Source organism: Orcinus orca, chromosome 18 (genome assembly GCF_937001465.1).
Source record: "Orcinus orca chromosome 18, mOrcOrc1.1, whole genome shotgun sequence".
Lineage (NCBI taxonomy): Eukaryota > Metazoa > Chordata > Mammalia > Artiodactyla > Delphinidae > Orcinus > Orcinus orca.
The window spans coordinates 57,300,188-57,317,303 of NC_064576.1; the positions used below are offsets into that span (position 1 = coordinate 57,300,188).

General features: G+C 43.5%; 1 long non-coding RNA gene across 1 annotated transcript in view; it reads right to left on the reverse strand.

Moving 5' to 3' along the window:
* LOC125961962 (uncharacterized) overlaps window positions 1–13,598 on the reverse strand; it is a 52,837-nt gene extending 39,239 nt beyond the window's left edge. Inside the window, exon 1 of the long non-coding RNA XR_007473165.1 lies at window positions 13,345–13,598. This is a non-coding gene — a long non-coding RNA (uncharacterized LOC125961962). The remainder of the gene's footprint in view (window positions 1–13,344) is intronic.
* Between the last annotated feature and the right edge of the window lie 3,518 nt (window positions 13,599–17,116).

The window sequence follows — 17,116 nt, forward strand, 5'->3', positions numbered from 1 at the left end:
GAGGAGAGATGGGAGTGAGGGACAGCAAGGAAGCTAAACCCTCATCTCCCAAGGAGAAGCCAAAAATAATACCTCAACTCTGATACTGAAAAACCAAGAAACAATAGTTGGGGGAACTCCCTGGTGGTCCAGTGGTTGGGACTCGGCACTTTCGCTGCCCAGGGTGTGGGTTCAATCCCTGGTTGGGGACCTAAGATCCTTCCAGCCGTGTGGTGCAGCCTAAGAAAGAGAAAGAAAGAATAGTTGAAGCAAGTTATTTAGAAATAAGGATTTAAAAAAAGAAGAAGAAACAGTATGAGCAGAAAGTAGCGAGTAGGGAGGAATGAGGTGGAGCAAGGGACTGATTTTTTTTGCTGTAATCATGAATTAATCAACAACTTAAGCTATGCTATGAAATACTTTGACTTCTTTAAAAAGAAGCTTGTCCAGGCCACATTCAGCACAGTATGTGTAGTGTATCCTGTCATTCTTTTAACCCTGTGACAAACGTGCACGGAGCACCTACCTGCTAAATGCCAGACACTGTTCTGAACACTCAGGATGCAGCAGTGAGCAAACTAAAATAGAGCCCAGCCAAGCTCTCTTGGTGATAAATTAGCAAGTAAGATAGATGGTGATGAGTTCTATGGAGAAAAATAAAGCAAAGAAGGGGGCTGGACATACCAGGGTGTGGGTGTAGGCTTAAGTGTGCTCGTCAGGGAAGGCCTTTCTGATTTTGACAAAATGACCTTTGAGCAGAGACTTGAAGGTGGTCAGAGATGAGCGCTGTGGCTGTCTGGGAAAGCATGTGAGCAGAGGAAACCATCAGCGCAAAGACTCAAGGGGAAGCATGCCTGGTTAAGGTTGCCAGGTAAAGTACAGGATACCCAGTTAAATTTGAATTTCAGATAAAAGAGGAACAATTTTTTAGTATAAGTATGTCCCAAATTGCATTAGGGATATTTGGTGTGGGAAGAGTGTAGTAATCAAGATAGAGAAGGAGATGAGGTCGTCAAGACAGTGAGGGTCCAGCTCCTGAGGGACTTCCCAGGACATTGTAAAGACTTTGGCTTTTCACTCTGAGAGAGATGTGGAGCCACTGGAGGATTCTGAGCATAGAAGAGGCATCATCTGGCTTGTTCTAGAAAGATCACTCTGACGGGTGTTAAGATTAGACTGTAGGTTGGCCAGTTTAGAAGCGGGGAAGTCAGTCAGCATGCTGCTCTAATAATTCAGTCAAGAGATAGTGAGGGCCCAGATCAAGATGGTAGCCATGGAAGTAGTGAAAAGTAGACAGATTCTGAATGTATTTTGAAGGTAGAGCCCATGGGATTTGCTAATAAACTGTACATAGAGTGTGAAAGAAAGAAAAGCCAAAGATGAGGCCAAGTTATCAGCCTGAACCACTGGAAAGATGGAGTTGTTATTCATTTGTTGAGATAGGGAAAGCTGTGGCTGAGGGAATACATTTGGGGGTATTATGGTTGGGTAGGTGGTTGGATATATGGGTCTGAAATTCAAGGGAGAAGATATGGCTGGTGGTATAAACGTGGGAATCGTAGTTCTAATTATAGGAACCATTCCTTTGTCTTCTCTTGAAATGGTTAATTATTACCAAGATAAGGCTGCATAATAAACTAACCCAAAACTTAGTGGCTTAAAGTAACTACGATTTGCTTCGCTTAAGCTTTTGTGGATCAGCAATTTAGGCTGAGCTTAGCTGGTCAGTTCTGCTCTTGTTTCATTCTGGCCAGGTTTTCTCGTGCATCTGCATCAGCGGGCAGGTCAACTGGCTGTTCTAGGATGATCTCAGCTGGAGTGACTCACCTCTACTCTGCTTGGTCTCTCATCTCCCAGCAGCTAGCCCAGGACCATTCTGGTGGAGGCAGTGTTCCCAGAGAGCAGAAATGCTCAAGGTCTCTGGAAGCCTAAACTTAGGACTGTCACACAGATGCTTCTGCCACATTCTCATGGTCAAAGCCAGTCACAAGGCTGCAGGTGGAGGGGCGGGCAATAGACTTCATCTCTCTCTTTAACAAAGAGGTTGTTTTTAAATATTTATTTATTTTATTTTTTATTTTTGGCTGCGTCGGGTCTTCGTTGTGGCATGTGGGATCTTTATTGCGGCACGCGGGATCGGATCTTTTTGTTGTTGTGGCGCGTGGGCTGTTCGTGGCAGCATGTGGGCTTCTCTCTAGTTGTGGCGTGGGCTCTGTAGTTGTGGCATGAGGGCTTAGTTGCCCCGAGACAGGTGGGATCTTCGTTCCTCGACCAGTGATCGAACCCGAATCTCCTGCATTGACAGGTGGGTTCTTGACCACTGGACCACCAGGGAAGACCCTAGACTTCATCTCTTGATGGCAGGAGCTACTGAGTCACATTGCCAAGGGCAGGGGTCCTGCTGGGCCATTGGGGCCATCGTTCATTCAATTTACCACGTGTCCCAACTCTGAAACATTTTCAACCCAGCCATATTGAAGTCTGGAGTCATCTTTTCTCTCTAAGAAGGACTATAAAAAAGATCTACCTGTGATAGACAGGAAATAAGTGAGGTTGGTCCAATTTTTGGCTTCAGTTAGAGCTTCGGGGGGAGGGAGGCAGCTTCCAAGAATATCAGGACAGAGTGAAGTGAGAACATCTATTTCGAGGACCCAAGCATGAAGAGGAAGGAAACAATACTCTGTAACCCATCATGAGGCCTGGAGAAGCCATCAACCACAGGCTGAAAGGCCCCACCTGTCACCGCGTGCTTTCACGCAGCCCCTTGCCTCTATGAAGGGACATGTGAAAATCTTTCGAGAATGATATCCAGCTTTGCCACATTAATTATCCCGTAAAACCTTGTTAGCAAGTCATGTCAGTGCCTGATAGCCTGGTGGAAGTTAGGAAATTCCTCCTTTTTCCTATCATAAATCCCTCTTTCCACAGCACTCTAAACCTGGGTCTCCTTAGATCTCAGATTCTCAGAAAGGAGAGGACAGCAGTATTTGTTGCCTTAAATGTCTTTAGCATTATCCAACTAGGTGTTCATTCTCCGTGTCGACAAAAATTAATCTGTCGATCTAAGAAAGAACTGGAAAATTTTATTCGAGCCAAATTAGAGGATTATAATCCGGAAAGAGATTCTCAGAAAGCTCTGAGAACTGTTCCGCCCATCAGAAGTCAAGATGCAGTTTATATAAGCTTTTTGAGAGAGAGGGCTGTGCATCAAATGATGTATTATTGACAGTTTGCACAATCTAGATCTATTTGCCATTTTGGTGGGTCATTACTCCCACCCCATAAGCTCAAGAAGGAATGTTATCTTTAAGAAGTCGTCAATGCTAGGAGAACGTTTTTCTTTATGGTTGAGCAGGTATTTCTGCCGATGGGAGAGGTTTGGTCAATGCATAATGCAGATACAGAATGCACAGTAGGGGGAAGAGAAGAGGCCAAAGGGCAGAGAATTTTTATGTTTAAATATTTCTCCTCGGGCTTCGCTGGTGGCGCAGTGGTTGAGAGTCCGCCTGCCGATGCAGGGGACACGGGTTCGTGCCCCGGTCCGGGAAGATCCCACATGCCGCGGAGTGGCTGGGCCCGTGAGCCATGGCCACTGAGCCTGCGCGTCCGGAGCCTCCGCAACGGGAGAGGCCACAACAGTGAGAGGCCCGCGTATTGCAAAAAAAAAAAAAAAAAATTTCTCCTCTTGCCACAGAATATGAATTTGATTCCATCAGTCCTTGGACACATATTTTCCATCCTCCTCCCAGTCTGGGCGTCTGCAGGAAGGGCTGTGATGCGGCGTCTCCATCCCCAGGTGCAACAGCCTGTATGAGCCTTTCACGCACCTTTCCAGCACTTCTTCTAGAACGAGGCCAAGAGCAAAGGCACTAGCCTTCAAGACTGGGATCAAGTTTGCTTTTTTTTTTTTTTTGGCTGCACTGCACAGCATGTGTGGTCTTAGTTCCCTGACCAGGGATCGAACCCGGGCCCGCTGCGTTGGAACCGCAAAGTCTTAACCACTGGACCACCAGGGAAGTCCCAGGCTCACCCATTTTAAAGTGACATCTAACTACTTGTTAACCCTGAGTGAGGATCTCGGAGTGGCTCAGACAAGTTTTGATAAAGAAGCAAAGGCTCTAAAGGCTCAGGAAGTATAAATGTATAGAAGATGGAAAGGACCTAATCATCTCATTTTGGATGACGGCTCTGTGGCCTTGAGGGTCTGGGCCAGCACCAGAGCCAGGACTCATGGCTCTGCATCCAGGGTTTACTCCACAGACCTGTGTTGCCAGCCATCTCCCAAACCACAATTGTGTGATGGCAAGGAGATTTTGAGTGAAAATAGGGATTGAGGGTGTGACCAGGCAGTATGCATATGAGCTAAAACAGTTCTTGAAACATTTTCTCAGGGCTACATAAAAGAGAATGTGAATGGGCATCCTGTATTTTGCACCTGATTCACAGTAGAGACCAGAATTTAAGAATTTCTTATGGTAAAAAGACTCCTATGACAGCCTCCATTTGCTGAACCAGCCAACAAGGTATTAGTCTCCCTTTTCTAGATGAAGATACTAAGGCCTAGAGAAGTTAAGATGTTGCAGTTCTCACAGTTAGTAAGTGGTGGGGCTTTAATTAGAACCCAGATTTCAAAACGTCACCACCGCACTCATCCTACACGCTTTCTTCCAGAATTTGAAGTAATGACTTTTTTCTTTTTTTTTTCTTTTTTGACTTTTTTCTTATGTTTGCCAAATGGATGCAAAATGGTATCATTTTTCATTTATTTTAGCAGAGCTAAAATGGAATTTCAAAAAAAGAAAAAGGAATTAGGAAGGAAACCGTGTACAGCACAAATCAGATGCTGAAACATCTGGTGTGCAAAGTGAGAAAATAGTATCACAATGTCAGTTCCTGCATGTGCAGCCAAAACCCAGCTGCACCCGTGTCTGTGCGGGGCATACCTGGCTTGCAGCGGCAGTTGTGAAGAAAGACTTAGGAGTTTCAGCTGCTAGAAAGCTCAAAATGAGTCACCTGTGTGATATTGTTAACCGCACCCCGCTCCAAATGTAAGTTTAGGCTTCATTAAAATATTATCGCATTAACATAGCATGTGGAAAATGAGGCCAAGCCCCCTGCAGAAATGCAAAGCTCTCAGGGCACCTTGGTCAAGAGGGCTGTAGGTTGAGGCCCCTGAGCGTTGGGCAGGAGCATTTGTTAACTTTTGAGACTTCTTTCCACTCCGGTGCTTTATATTTTGTTCCAGCGAGAGGGTGGGAACCGTGAGCCAGCTGTGTTGGTTGTTTCCCATTTGGTTATCTAATGAAGTCATTTCCTGCCCATAGTTCCTGCTACAGGAGTGATTCCTTAACGCCTAACTGGTGGCAGAATCTCCAGAGGGACTTTTAAAACGTAGACATTCTGACTCAGTAGGTTTGGTATGGGGCTCGGCATTGTAAAAAACTGAATTCATGGGCTTCCCTGGTGGCGCAGTGGTTGGGAGTCCGCCTGCCGATGCAGGGGACACGGGTTCGTGCCCCGGTCCGGGAAGATCCCACATGCCGCGGAGCGGCTGGGCCCGTGAGCCATGGCTGCTGAGCCTGTGCGTCCGGAGCCTGTGCTCCGCAGCGGGAGAGGCCACAGCAGTGAGAGGCCCGCGTACCTCAAAAAACTGAATTCATTTAATGAGTAGGTAACACATTATTCAAAAATTACAAAATGTACGCAGTGAAGAGCCTCCTTTCTGGAGTGTTTCCAGTTTCCTTCCAGAGATTTTCTATCTTTGTGTATCCTTTAGAGACCTTCTATGCCCATACTAGCAAATAAGCTTTTTTGTTTTCCTGAACACACTATTCTGCACTTTGCTTTCTCACATAAAAATATTTTATGGTGATTATTTCATAACAGTACACAAAGAGTTCTTTATTCTCATGGCTGCATAATATTTCAATATACAGAATATTTCAATCTACATAACACCTGCTATGGATTGAATGTTTGTGTGTCCCCAAAAATCATATGTTGAAATCATAACCTCCAATGTGATGGTATTAGAAGTGGGCCTTTAGGAAGTGATTAGGTCATAAGGGTGGAGCCTTCATGAATGGGATTAGTGCCCTTATAAGAAGAGACCCTAGAGAGCTCTCTCACCCCTTCCACCATGTGAGGACACAGTGAGAAGCTGGCTGTCTACAAACCAGGAAATGGGCCCTCACCAGAACCCAAATATGCTCCAGCCTCCAGAACTATAAGAAACAACTGTGTTGTTCAAGCCACCCAGTTTATGGTACTTTGTTATAGCAGCCCAAATAGACTGAGACAATACCATAATTTATTCAAACAGCCCTCCATTGCTATCACAAATTATACTTCAGAGAACAGCTTTCTGTACACATTTGTTCAGTTGCAGTGATTATATAAATAGATTAAATTCCTAGAAGTGGAAGGACCTGGTCAGTGGTTACATGCATTAGTGACGTGATGTCTGGGGGTGCTTGTTTCCCTGCAGCCTCCACAACAGAGGGGTAGCAAAATGTTTTATCTTTGCAATTCGATAGATCAGAAATTATAACACAGTGCAATTTTAACTTGTATTTCTTGTATTCTGAGTGAGCTGGAGACTCTTTTCTGTGAACTCTGATTATACCCCTCGCCCATTTTTCTATAGGATTGCTGTTCTTTTTCTTATTTGTTTGCAATGTTGGAAAACAATTCTCCATGAATTTCTTTACTTTTTAAATTTTTTAATTTTTTAACACCTTTATTGGAGTATAATTGCTTTACAATGGTGTGTTAGTTTCTGCGTTATAACAAAGTGAATCAGCCATACATATACATATATTCTCATATCTCTTCCCTCTTGCATCTCCCTCCCTCCTACCCTCCCTATCCCACCCCCTAGGTGATCACAAAGCACTGAGCTGATCTCCCTTGCTATGCGGCTGCTTCCCACTAGCTATCTATTTTACGTTTGGTACTGTATATATGTCCATGCCACTCTCTCACTTCGTCCCAGCTTACCCTTCCCCCTCCCCATATCCTCAAGTCCATTCTCTAGTAGGTCTGTGTCTTTATTACCGTCTAGCCCCTAGGTTCTTCATGACCTTTTTGGTTTTTTTCTTAGATTCCATATATATATGTGTTAGCATACGGTATTTGTTTTTCTCTTTCTGACTTACTTCACTCTGTATGACACTCTAGGTCCATCCACCTCACTACAAATAACCCAATTTCCTTTCATTTTATGGCTGAGTAATATTCCATTGTATATATGTGCCACATCTTGTTTATCCATTCATCTCTTGATGGACACTTAGGTTGCTTCCATGTCCTGGCTATTGTATATAGAGCTGCAATGAACATTTTGGTACAACTCTTTTTGAATTATGGTTTTCTCAGGGTATATGCCCAGTAGTGGGATTGCTGGGTCATATGGTAGTTCTATTTTTAGTTTTTTAAGGAACCTCCATACTGTTCTCCATAGTGGCTGTATCAATTTACATTCCCACCAACAGTGCAAGAGGGTTCCCTTTTCTCCACAGCCTCTCCAGCATTTATTGTTTGTAGATTTTTTGATGATGGCCATTCTGACTGGTGTGAGATGATATCTCATTGTAGTTTTGATTTGCATTTCTCTAATGATTAATGATGTTGAGCATCCTTTCATGTGTTTGTTGGCAATCTGTATATCTTCTTTGGAGAAATGTCTATTTAGGTCTTCTGCCCTTTTTTGGATTGGGTTGTTTGTTTTTTTGATATTGAGCTGCATGAGCTGCTTATAAATTTTGGAGATTAATCCTTTGTCAGTTGCTTCATTTGCAAATATTTTCTCCCATTCTGAGGGTTGTCTTTTGGTCTTGTTTATGGTTTCCTTTGCTGTGCAAAAGCTTTTAAGTTTCATTAGGTCCCATTTGTTTATTTTTGTTTTTATTTCCATTTCTCTAGGAGGTGTCCATGAATTTCTCATATTCCTGTATGGTCTGGGTCTTCTGACAAAAGGGCATATTTGGTGGGGTTTTTTTTTTAATTGAAATATAGTTGATTTACAATGTTGTGTTAGTTTCAGGTGTACAGCAAAGTGATTCATATATATATTTTTTTCTTCTTTTTCATATTCTTTTCCATTATGGTTTATTACAATTACAGAATATAGTTCCCTGTGCTATACAGTAGGACCTTGTTGTTTATCTGTTTTATATATAGTAGTTTGTATCTGCTAATCCCAAACTTCTAATTTATCCCTACTCCTCTCCTTTCCCCTTTGGTAACCATAAGTTTGTTTTCTATGTCTCTGAGGCTGTTTCTGTTTTGTATATAAGTTCACTTATATTAGTTTTTAGAATCCTCCTATAAATGATATCATACAATATTTGTCTTTCTCTGTCTGAATTCATTCGGTATGATCATCTCTAGGTCCATCCATGTTGCTGCAAATGGCATTATTTCATTCTTTTTTATGGCTGAGTAGTATTCCATTGTGTGTGTGTGTGTACACTGCATCTTCTTTATCCATTCATCTGTGGATGGACATTTAGGTTGTTTCCATGTCTTGGCTATTGTATATAGTGCTGCTATGAACATTGAGTGCATGTATCTTTTTAAATTAGAGTTTTCTCTGGATATATGCCCTGGAGTGGGATTGCTGGACCATATGGTAGCTCTATTTTTAGATTTTTAAAGAACCTCCATACTGTTCTCCATAGTGGCTGCACCAATTTTTTATATTCCCACCAGCAGTATAGGAGGGTTCTCTTTTCTCAACACCCTCTCCAGCATTTATTATTTGTAGACTTTTTTTTAAAGGTTTAAATTAGTTTTCTTATTTATTTATTTATTAACTATTATTTTTTGGCTGCATTGGGTCTTCATTGCTGCACATGGGCTTTCTCTAGTTGCAGCGAGCAGGGGCAACTCTTCGTTGTGGTGCATGGGCTTCTCATTGAGGTGGCTTCTCCTGTTGCGGAGCACGGGCTCTAGGTGCGTGGGCTTCAGTAGTTGCGCCATGCAGGCTCAGTAGTTGTGGCGCACGGGCTTAGTTGCTCCGCAGCATGTGGGATCTTCCTGGACCAGGGCTCGAACCCATGTCCCCTGCATTGGCAAGCAGATTCTTAACCACTGTGCCACCAGGGAAGTCCCTGTAGACTTTTTGTTTTGTTTTGTTTGTTGTTGTTGTTCTTTTTTCTTTGTGGTACGCAGGCCTCTCACTGTTGTGGCCTCTCCCGTTGCAGAGCACAGGCCCCAGACGCGCAGGCTTAGCGGCCATGGCTCACGGGCCTAGCCATTCCGTGGCATGTGGGATCTTCCCGGACCGGGGCATGAACCTGTGTCCCCTGCATTGGCAGGTGGACTCTCAACCACTGCGCCACCAGGGAAGCCCCCCTGTAGACTTTTTAATGATGGCCATTCTGACCGGCATCAGGTGATACATCACCATAGTTTTGATCTGCATTTCTCTAATAATCAGTGATGTTGAGCATTTCTTCATGTGCCTATTGGCCACCTCTGTGTCTTCTTTGGAGAAATGTCTATTTCAGTCTTATGCCCATTTTTTGATTGGGTTGTTTGGGTTTTTTTACTATTGAGTTATATGAGCTGTTTGTATATTTAGGAAATTAATCCCTTATCTGTTGCATAGTTTGCAAATATTTTCTCCCAGTCCATAGGTTGTCTTTGTTTATGGTTTTCTTTGCTGTGCAAAAGCTTTTAAATTTGATTAGGTCCCACTTGTTTACTTTTGCTTTTATTTCTATTGCCTTAGGAGACTGACCTAAGAAAACATTGTTATGATTTTATGCCAGAGAATGTATTGCCTGTGTTCTCTCCTAGGAGTTTTATGGTGTCATGTCTTATATTTAAATCTTTAAGCCATTTTTAGTTTATTTTTGTGCATGGTGTGTGGGAGTGTTCTAACTTCACTGATTTGCATGTGGCTGTCCAGCTTTCCCAACACTACTTGCTGAAGAGACTCTTTTCTCCATTGTATATTCTTGCCTCCTTTATCAAAGATTAATTGACCGTAAGTGTGTCGGTTTATGTCTGGATATTTTATTCTGTTCCATTGATCCATGTGTTTTTGTGCCAATACCATGCTGTTTTTATTACTGTAGCTTTGTAGTATTGTCCTAAGTCTGGGAGGGTTATACCTCCAGCTTTATTCTTTTCCCACAGGATTGCTTTGGCAATTCTGGGTCTTTTATGATTCCATATAAATTTTAGGACTATATGTTCTAGTTCTGTGAAAATGTCATGGGTAATTTGATAGGGATTGCATTAAATCTGTAGATTGCCTTGGGTAGTATGGCCATTTCAGCAATATTAATTCTTCTAATCCAAGAGCATGAGATATCTTTCCATTTATTTGAATTATCTTCAAATTTGCAAAGGATATATTTAAATAACACACATCCTTGGAAGCTACAGATGAGGTATCCCTTTGAAGAGATTTAGGGATGTACCTCCTCAGAGACACCTCAGAGCAATAAACTAGAGATACCTTCCCTTTTTCCCAGAGATTTGCCTACATTCCAGGTACATGAATAATGTGCTTATCCAGAAGGAAGGATGGGCAGATGTGTTAGCAGCCTTGTAAGCTCAAAGTTCCCTAATTTCAGGGTTCCTCTGCTATAGTGCTCCCACTGCAAGTGCAGGAAGCATCTGGCCCTCAGTATGTCACCCTGTGGGGGGCGGGGGGTGGGACCCAATGCAAGATGCTGCTCTGGCTGCTGTTTTTGCTGTGAGGTTATCTCTGACCTAGAGGTCTTATGTCTTCTCATAAAAGGTATGTGGAACTATGGTAAGCTAACTTGTTAGCTTGAAAATAGGATAAAATCTCAGATTCTTTACAGTTTCTAACTTAACATATAAAAACTCCTCTGTCTATAATGTGGTATGCAAAGAATTCCATCTGTATTATAAAAATCATACCAGGTAATTCTGAAGCGCGACCAGGGATGAGACAAGGGTGTTACATTTTTCCAAGACTCAGCAAAATGCCGCATCTCCCACCATGGAATCGCACATCGGACATAACTTTGGAATCTAGAGTAGGATAAGAAAAAGCCCATCATGCAGTAGCAAACGCAAAGAGCATTACAGTTAACTCTAGACCCTAGAGAAAGCTAAGCATTTACAGACATGAGGTGCTCTGAAAAAGAATCATTTCACCATTAAGGCAGAAGAGAAGCATTTTGCATTCTTTGCGATTAGGTACCTCAGCCTTTGACTCAACTAGCAAACTGCCGGGACCGGTGACTCGTGCAGAAAGCACTTTAGGTAGAAGATACTGCTCTCTTTCAGACCAAACATTCTTGTCTGGTTACCCACTTTTCCAGAATTAGAGACTGCATTTGAAAACAGGAGCGGCACAGGAAAGTGTGGTTCAAAGTACTTCAGGGACTCGTGAAAGCTCACGATTTACTCCATCAGCAAATCCATACGGAATGCCATCGGCAAAGAAGGAAGACTGACAAAACCCCGCTCCTTGCTTTCAGGAATAACAGTGACGCAAAGAAAAGGAATTCAGTGACTTCAGTAAAGCGGGAGAGGGTGGATGCAGAAATCAGTAAACCCTTCCAAGATGAAACGCAGCGCAGTCCTGTAGAAAAGAACGAGACTTTCGTGCAAAGAGTCAGAGTCACGCCACCTGCATTCCCCCTGGCAGCTGAGGGCGGATGGGAAGGAGAGGCAGGTAAGCTTGAACAGGTAAGCAAGTGGCCCAGCTATGAAAGGTTTTGTACAGAGTTTCCTTAAAACTTTATGTTGAAGGAAATGGTGTGTTCCTTATAAAACAGCTTTCCATTTGCACCTTCCCAAGTTCTACACCCAGATACAAAGTAGAAAGAGTAAATGCACAGTGGCCGGCTGGCAATTTGGATACACCCTCTTGGTGAATAACCCTATTGAAATTCCCTATTGGTCATTCCATCAAATGGGTCATTCCTGGGTTGTGTGCTCACGGGCCTGAGTCATGATTTAGCAAAAACCAAAAATCTGTGTCTGGGATGTGAAGGCCGGTAGAGTGTGCTCAACCTCTAAAACCCTCCTGTTCCTTGTAAGACTCTGCAGCTATTCTCACATTTCTCCCTTGGAGAAGAGGCACATGTCGAAATCCACCTAGTCAGAGCTCACATTTGCACTTTTAGTCCACAGGAGCAAATCTGATTATATGTTGGTCAGCTGCCTATTATGTGCACAAGAGGACAAAATTCACTGGGGCCAACAAGCCGCCTCCATTTCTCCCGACCAGCTTACCCTGCTCCGCTTGCCACCGATTACCAGCCTCTAACAGTATACTCACCTCTCCCTTCCGCCCAGGCATGATTACAGGCAGATCGGGTAGGAGGAGTGGGAAAGACCTTCAGGCAACCTGAGGGGGTAGAAGAGAATATTCGGCAAGATTACCAGAGGATATTGACAGAGGAAGGCTAGCAGTAGCTGCAAGGGGTTTTGCACAACTCTCATCCCCATGAACCATAGGGTTTAGTAACTCCCTCCGAAAAACAAGCCTCCACGTGGCTCTTGGGATGCTAAAATCTCTGCTGCTCCCACATTCACACCCAGTCCTCCCCCCTCTTGTCTGTGGAGCAGAGAACAGGTGGCACATTACTTAACCAACTTTCAAAAGCTTAGTCACTTCTGCTTTTAATAGATGCCAGCAGTTGGTATTTACCGTCCCGCTGATATTACGGCAGCCGTCAAGGGTACTGCCACCCAGCCCGTGTTCCACTTGACAGAATCCATCCATGTGGAGTTAACACAATGGAGGAGGCTTAGGCAGGATGGGGTGCTTGCCCGGTGATGGAGAAAGACATTATAATGCATCACACCAAGAGTTGAGTTGACCTGGCTTCCAGTTTTATACTTGCCATCTGCTGATAAACATTATCTCACCTCCCTGAGGTAGTCAAAAGAGGCGTATGTTTTCTTTCTTTTTTAAAAAAAATTTATTTATTTATTTATTTATCTTTGTCTGTGTTGGGTCTTCATTGCTGCGCGCAGGCTTTCTCTAGTTGCGGCGAGCAGGGGCTACTCTTCGTTGCGGTGCGCGGGCTTCTCATTGCAGTGGCTTCTCTTGTTGCGGAGCACGGGCTCTAGGTGCATGGGCTTCAGTAGTTATGGCACATGGGCTCAGTAGTTGTGGCTCACGGGCTCTAGAGCGCAGGCTCAGTAGCTGTGGCGCACGGGCTTAGTTTCTCCGCGGCATGTGGGATCTTCCCGGACCAGGGCTCGAACCCGTGTGCCCTGTATTGGCAGGTGGATTCTTAACCCCTACACCACCAGGGAAGTCCCATATGTTTTCTTTTTAACTTCATGGGCAATAATTGTCCCACTTTCACTTGCCAGTTTTTCCCCCTGGGTTGAATATCAGTTTGGGTATTTGACTCAAACTATAAATTGGCAGTTCTTTTTTTTTTTTTTTTTTTTTTTTTTATAAATTTATTTTTATTTATTTATTTTTGGCTGCACTGGGTCTTCGTTGCTGTGTGCGGGCTTTCTCTAGTTATGGCGAGCAGGGGCCGCTCAGCAGTTGTGGCGCAGGGGCTTAGCTGCTCCGCAGCATATGGGATCTTCCCGGGCCAGGGCTCGAACCCATGTCCCCTGCATTGGCAGGCAAATTCGTAACCACTGTGCCACCAGGGAAGTCCCAAATTGGCAGTTCTTGAGGGAGACTTCCAAATTAATGTACTCAAGGAGAAGGAAATTACATGTACAGCTCTGTTTTGAATAGATGTCCACCAAATACCAACTCTCTGTGATTTGCCAAATTTCTACCAGCTGCTCAGGGAATGGAAGGTTATGAACTTGGTGGAATAATTTTATAACCCTGCACTGTAGATGAGGCCATAGCAAGCTGCGTTTGATAACGAACTAGGGTTTCCTGCTGTCTCTACACGTGAAGAAAATGGCCAAGTACACGACTGGATTTCTAGTGTCATACTAAATGTTAGAAACTCAGGACTGAATGACGTCTAGTAGCTCTATGAGGCTATTTAAAATACTATAATCTTTATCATTTTTTAAAATTAATTTCTACTGGAGTATAGTTGATTTACAATGTTGTGTTAGTTTCTACTGTACAGAAAAGTGAATCAGTTATCCATATACATATATCCACTCTTTTTTAGATTCTATTCCCATATAGGTCATTACAGAGTATTAAGTAGAGTTCCCTGTGCTATACAGTAGGTCCTTACTAGTTATCTATTTTGTATGGTGTATATATGTCAATCCCAATCTCCCAATTTATCCCTCCCCCTGACTTTCCCCCTTGGTAAGCATAAATTTGTTTTCTATATCTGTGACTCTATTTCTGTTTTGCAAATAAGTTCATTTGTACCATTTTTTTTTAGATTCCATATATAAGCGATATCATATATTTGTCTTTCTCTGACTTATTTTACTCAGTATGACAATCTCTAGGTCCATCCACGTTGCTGCAAATGGCATTATTTTGTTCTTTTTATGGCTGAGTAATATTCCATTGTATATATATAAAATTTTCTAGTTTATTTATTTATGTTTGGCTGCATTGGGTCTTCATTGCTGCGCACAGGTTTTCTCTATTTGCAGCGAGTGTGGGCTACTCTTCGTTGTGGTGTGCGGGCTTCTCATTGTGGTGGCTTCTCTTGTTGCAGAGCACAGGCTCTAGGCACACAGGCTTCAATAGTTGTGGCATGTGGGCTCAGTAATTGTGGCTCGTGGGCTCTAGAGCACAGGCTCAGTAGTTGTGGTGCACGGGCTTAGTTGCTCCGTGGCATGTGGGATCTTCCCAGACCAGGGATTGAACCCGTGTCCCCTGCGTTGGCAGGCGGATTCTTAACTACTGCGCCACCAGGAAAGTCCTCCATTGTATATATGTACCACATCTTCTTTATCCATTCATCTGTTGATGGACATTTAGGTTGCTTCCATGTCTTGGCTATTGTATTGTGCTGCAATGAATATTGGGGTGCATGTGTCTTTTTGAATTATCGTTTTCTCTGGATATATGCCCAAGAGTGGGATTGCTGGATCATATGGTAGCCCTATTTTTAGTTTTTCAAGGAAAATAGTGTTATCTTTTGACTGGCAATTGTGGTCTGTGTCCTCTCCCAGAGAACCCCTCAAGTGAGTCACCTAGTGTTTGAATTCTCATTTCTCCTAAATGGTGACTCACACATGCAGAAGCACTGCATATGCTGTCCCCCTGTCCCCCAGTCTCCTGGTCCCCACTCTACCTCAAATCTCAGAAAAGAGCACCGTGCATTTATAAATGAAAGCAGATGTCAAGTGTATCCTGGAGTGGGAGGGGGGAGGTCAGTCATTGAGGGAATCATCGAGCAAGCAATTACTTTGGAAAGAATCCCCACCCAGGCTCATAGTTGGCAATTTTCTCACTGAATTGTGTGGACTCCTGCGAAAACCACATCCACTTGAGGCCTCAGCGTAAGGAGAAATCTTAAATGTACGAAACCACGTATAGTAGCACAAATCCGCAATGTACAAGCTCTCAAACAAACTGGAACGTGCTGGTAGTTGAAAACATGCCCGCACAGTAGTGGAAATCTGCTTTGGACAGCCAACAAGCATGCAGTCCAACGTACCACCGCTGAAGAAAGGGATGGACTTGGAGGACTTCAGTGGGATAAATATAAACTACCAGCATTACTATCATTTTTAACTTTATCTGCAAACTCTAAGTTTAAAGAACCTATCCCATTTGAGATGGCTGTCATAACAGCCGACTTCAGAGGGACTTCCCTGGTGGTCCAGACTCCGTGCTTCCAATGCAGGGGGCGCAGGCTCGATCCCTGGTGGGGGAACTAAGATCCCACTTGCTGAGTGGTGCAAGGTACCTCTCCAGGTATATAGTGTCAGAACTGAGTTGAATGGTAGGACACCCAGGTGGTGTTGCAGAGCTGCTTGGTGAGGAGAAAAACATACACACATTTGGTGACCAGAAGTGGAGTACTGAGTGTAAAGGAGACACACAGGAGTACTTTTCCTTTACTTTTTTTTTTTTTTTTTTTTTTGGCTGTGCTGCGCGTCCTGTGGGATCTGAGTTCCTAGACCAGGGATCAAACCTGCGCCCACTGCAGTGGGAGCGTGGACTCTCAACCACTGGACTGCCGGGGTAAGTCCCTCCTTTAAGATTTTTAAATTCACAGCCAAAAAAAAAAAAAAAAAACTTAATTCAATGAAAGGTGTAGAGCATCCTTTACTTGTGTATGTTAAAGCATTTCAGTCAAGGAATTCTCCTTTGGAATAATGCAACATTAAATGTTAACAAAAGAACCAAATATCCAAAGAAGTAGCTCACGTTTTTATGCAGTATCAAAAGAAAACTTTTTCAATGAAGTGATTTTTAAGTATGGTCCACAGCCCCAGAGGGCCATAATCTACCCAAAACCCAGCAAGTTGGGCCCTCAGTTTTTATGGACAAAGTCTCTGGAAACACTCACCAATTGCTGCAAAATGAGCTTTTGCAGGAATGTCTGTGGCCCATGAGGGGGTGGTTAGCCAGACTTTTACCATAGAATTAAGAGTTGTATAGTATGACCTACTAAGGGCAAGTCACCAGTCACTAAGATGTGGTCTCTATTAGTTCAAGTCCCCCTGGCTTCAATTCCATTTTACGGCGAGTATCCTGGCTGCTAGCCCAGGTCACAGCCCCAAGCACATGCACACACAGATGCTCAGAACTTTACAAGGACGCTTTGTTGTCTGGCTTTTTTCAAGTTGGTTGAGGTTTTTGCTACTCTTCTTGCAACTTTACCAGTATAGTTTGTAGTTATTGGATAAACCCTGCAGTTCAGATGGAATTTACTGTCCATGCACTATTTACTAGTGATCTGATTAGATTTTAAGAAAAAATGTCTGATGGTTCGAATGAGTCATTTACACTATTGCTTACGCAGATGCACATGTATCTTGCATCTTGACATTTCATGGGCAATATGCTTCCTGTGAGTTTGCTGTTCTCTTGAGCCGATCTTAATCAGGCTTTCTTCCCTACAACTCAAACCAAACACCTGTCGAGTCCACCATTCTCAGTGCTCATCTTTCTTGACCTGTTTACAACAGGTAACCCTGTGGACTTGCTTGCTCCTTCCGAAAATGCTGTCCACTTGACCTCCAGGCCTCTCCCTTGGTTTTCCTACCTCAGGGGCAGTTCCCTCTT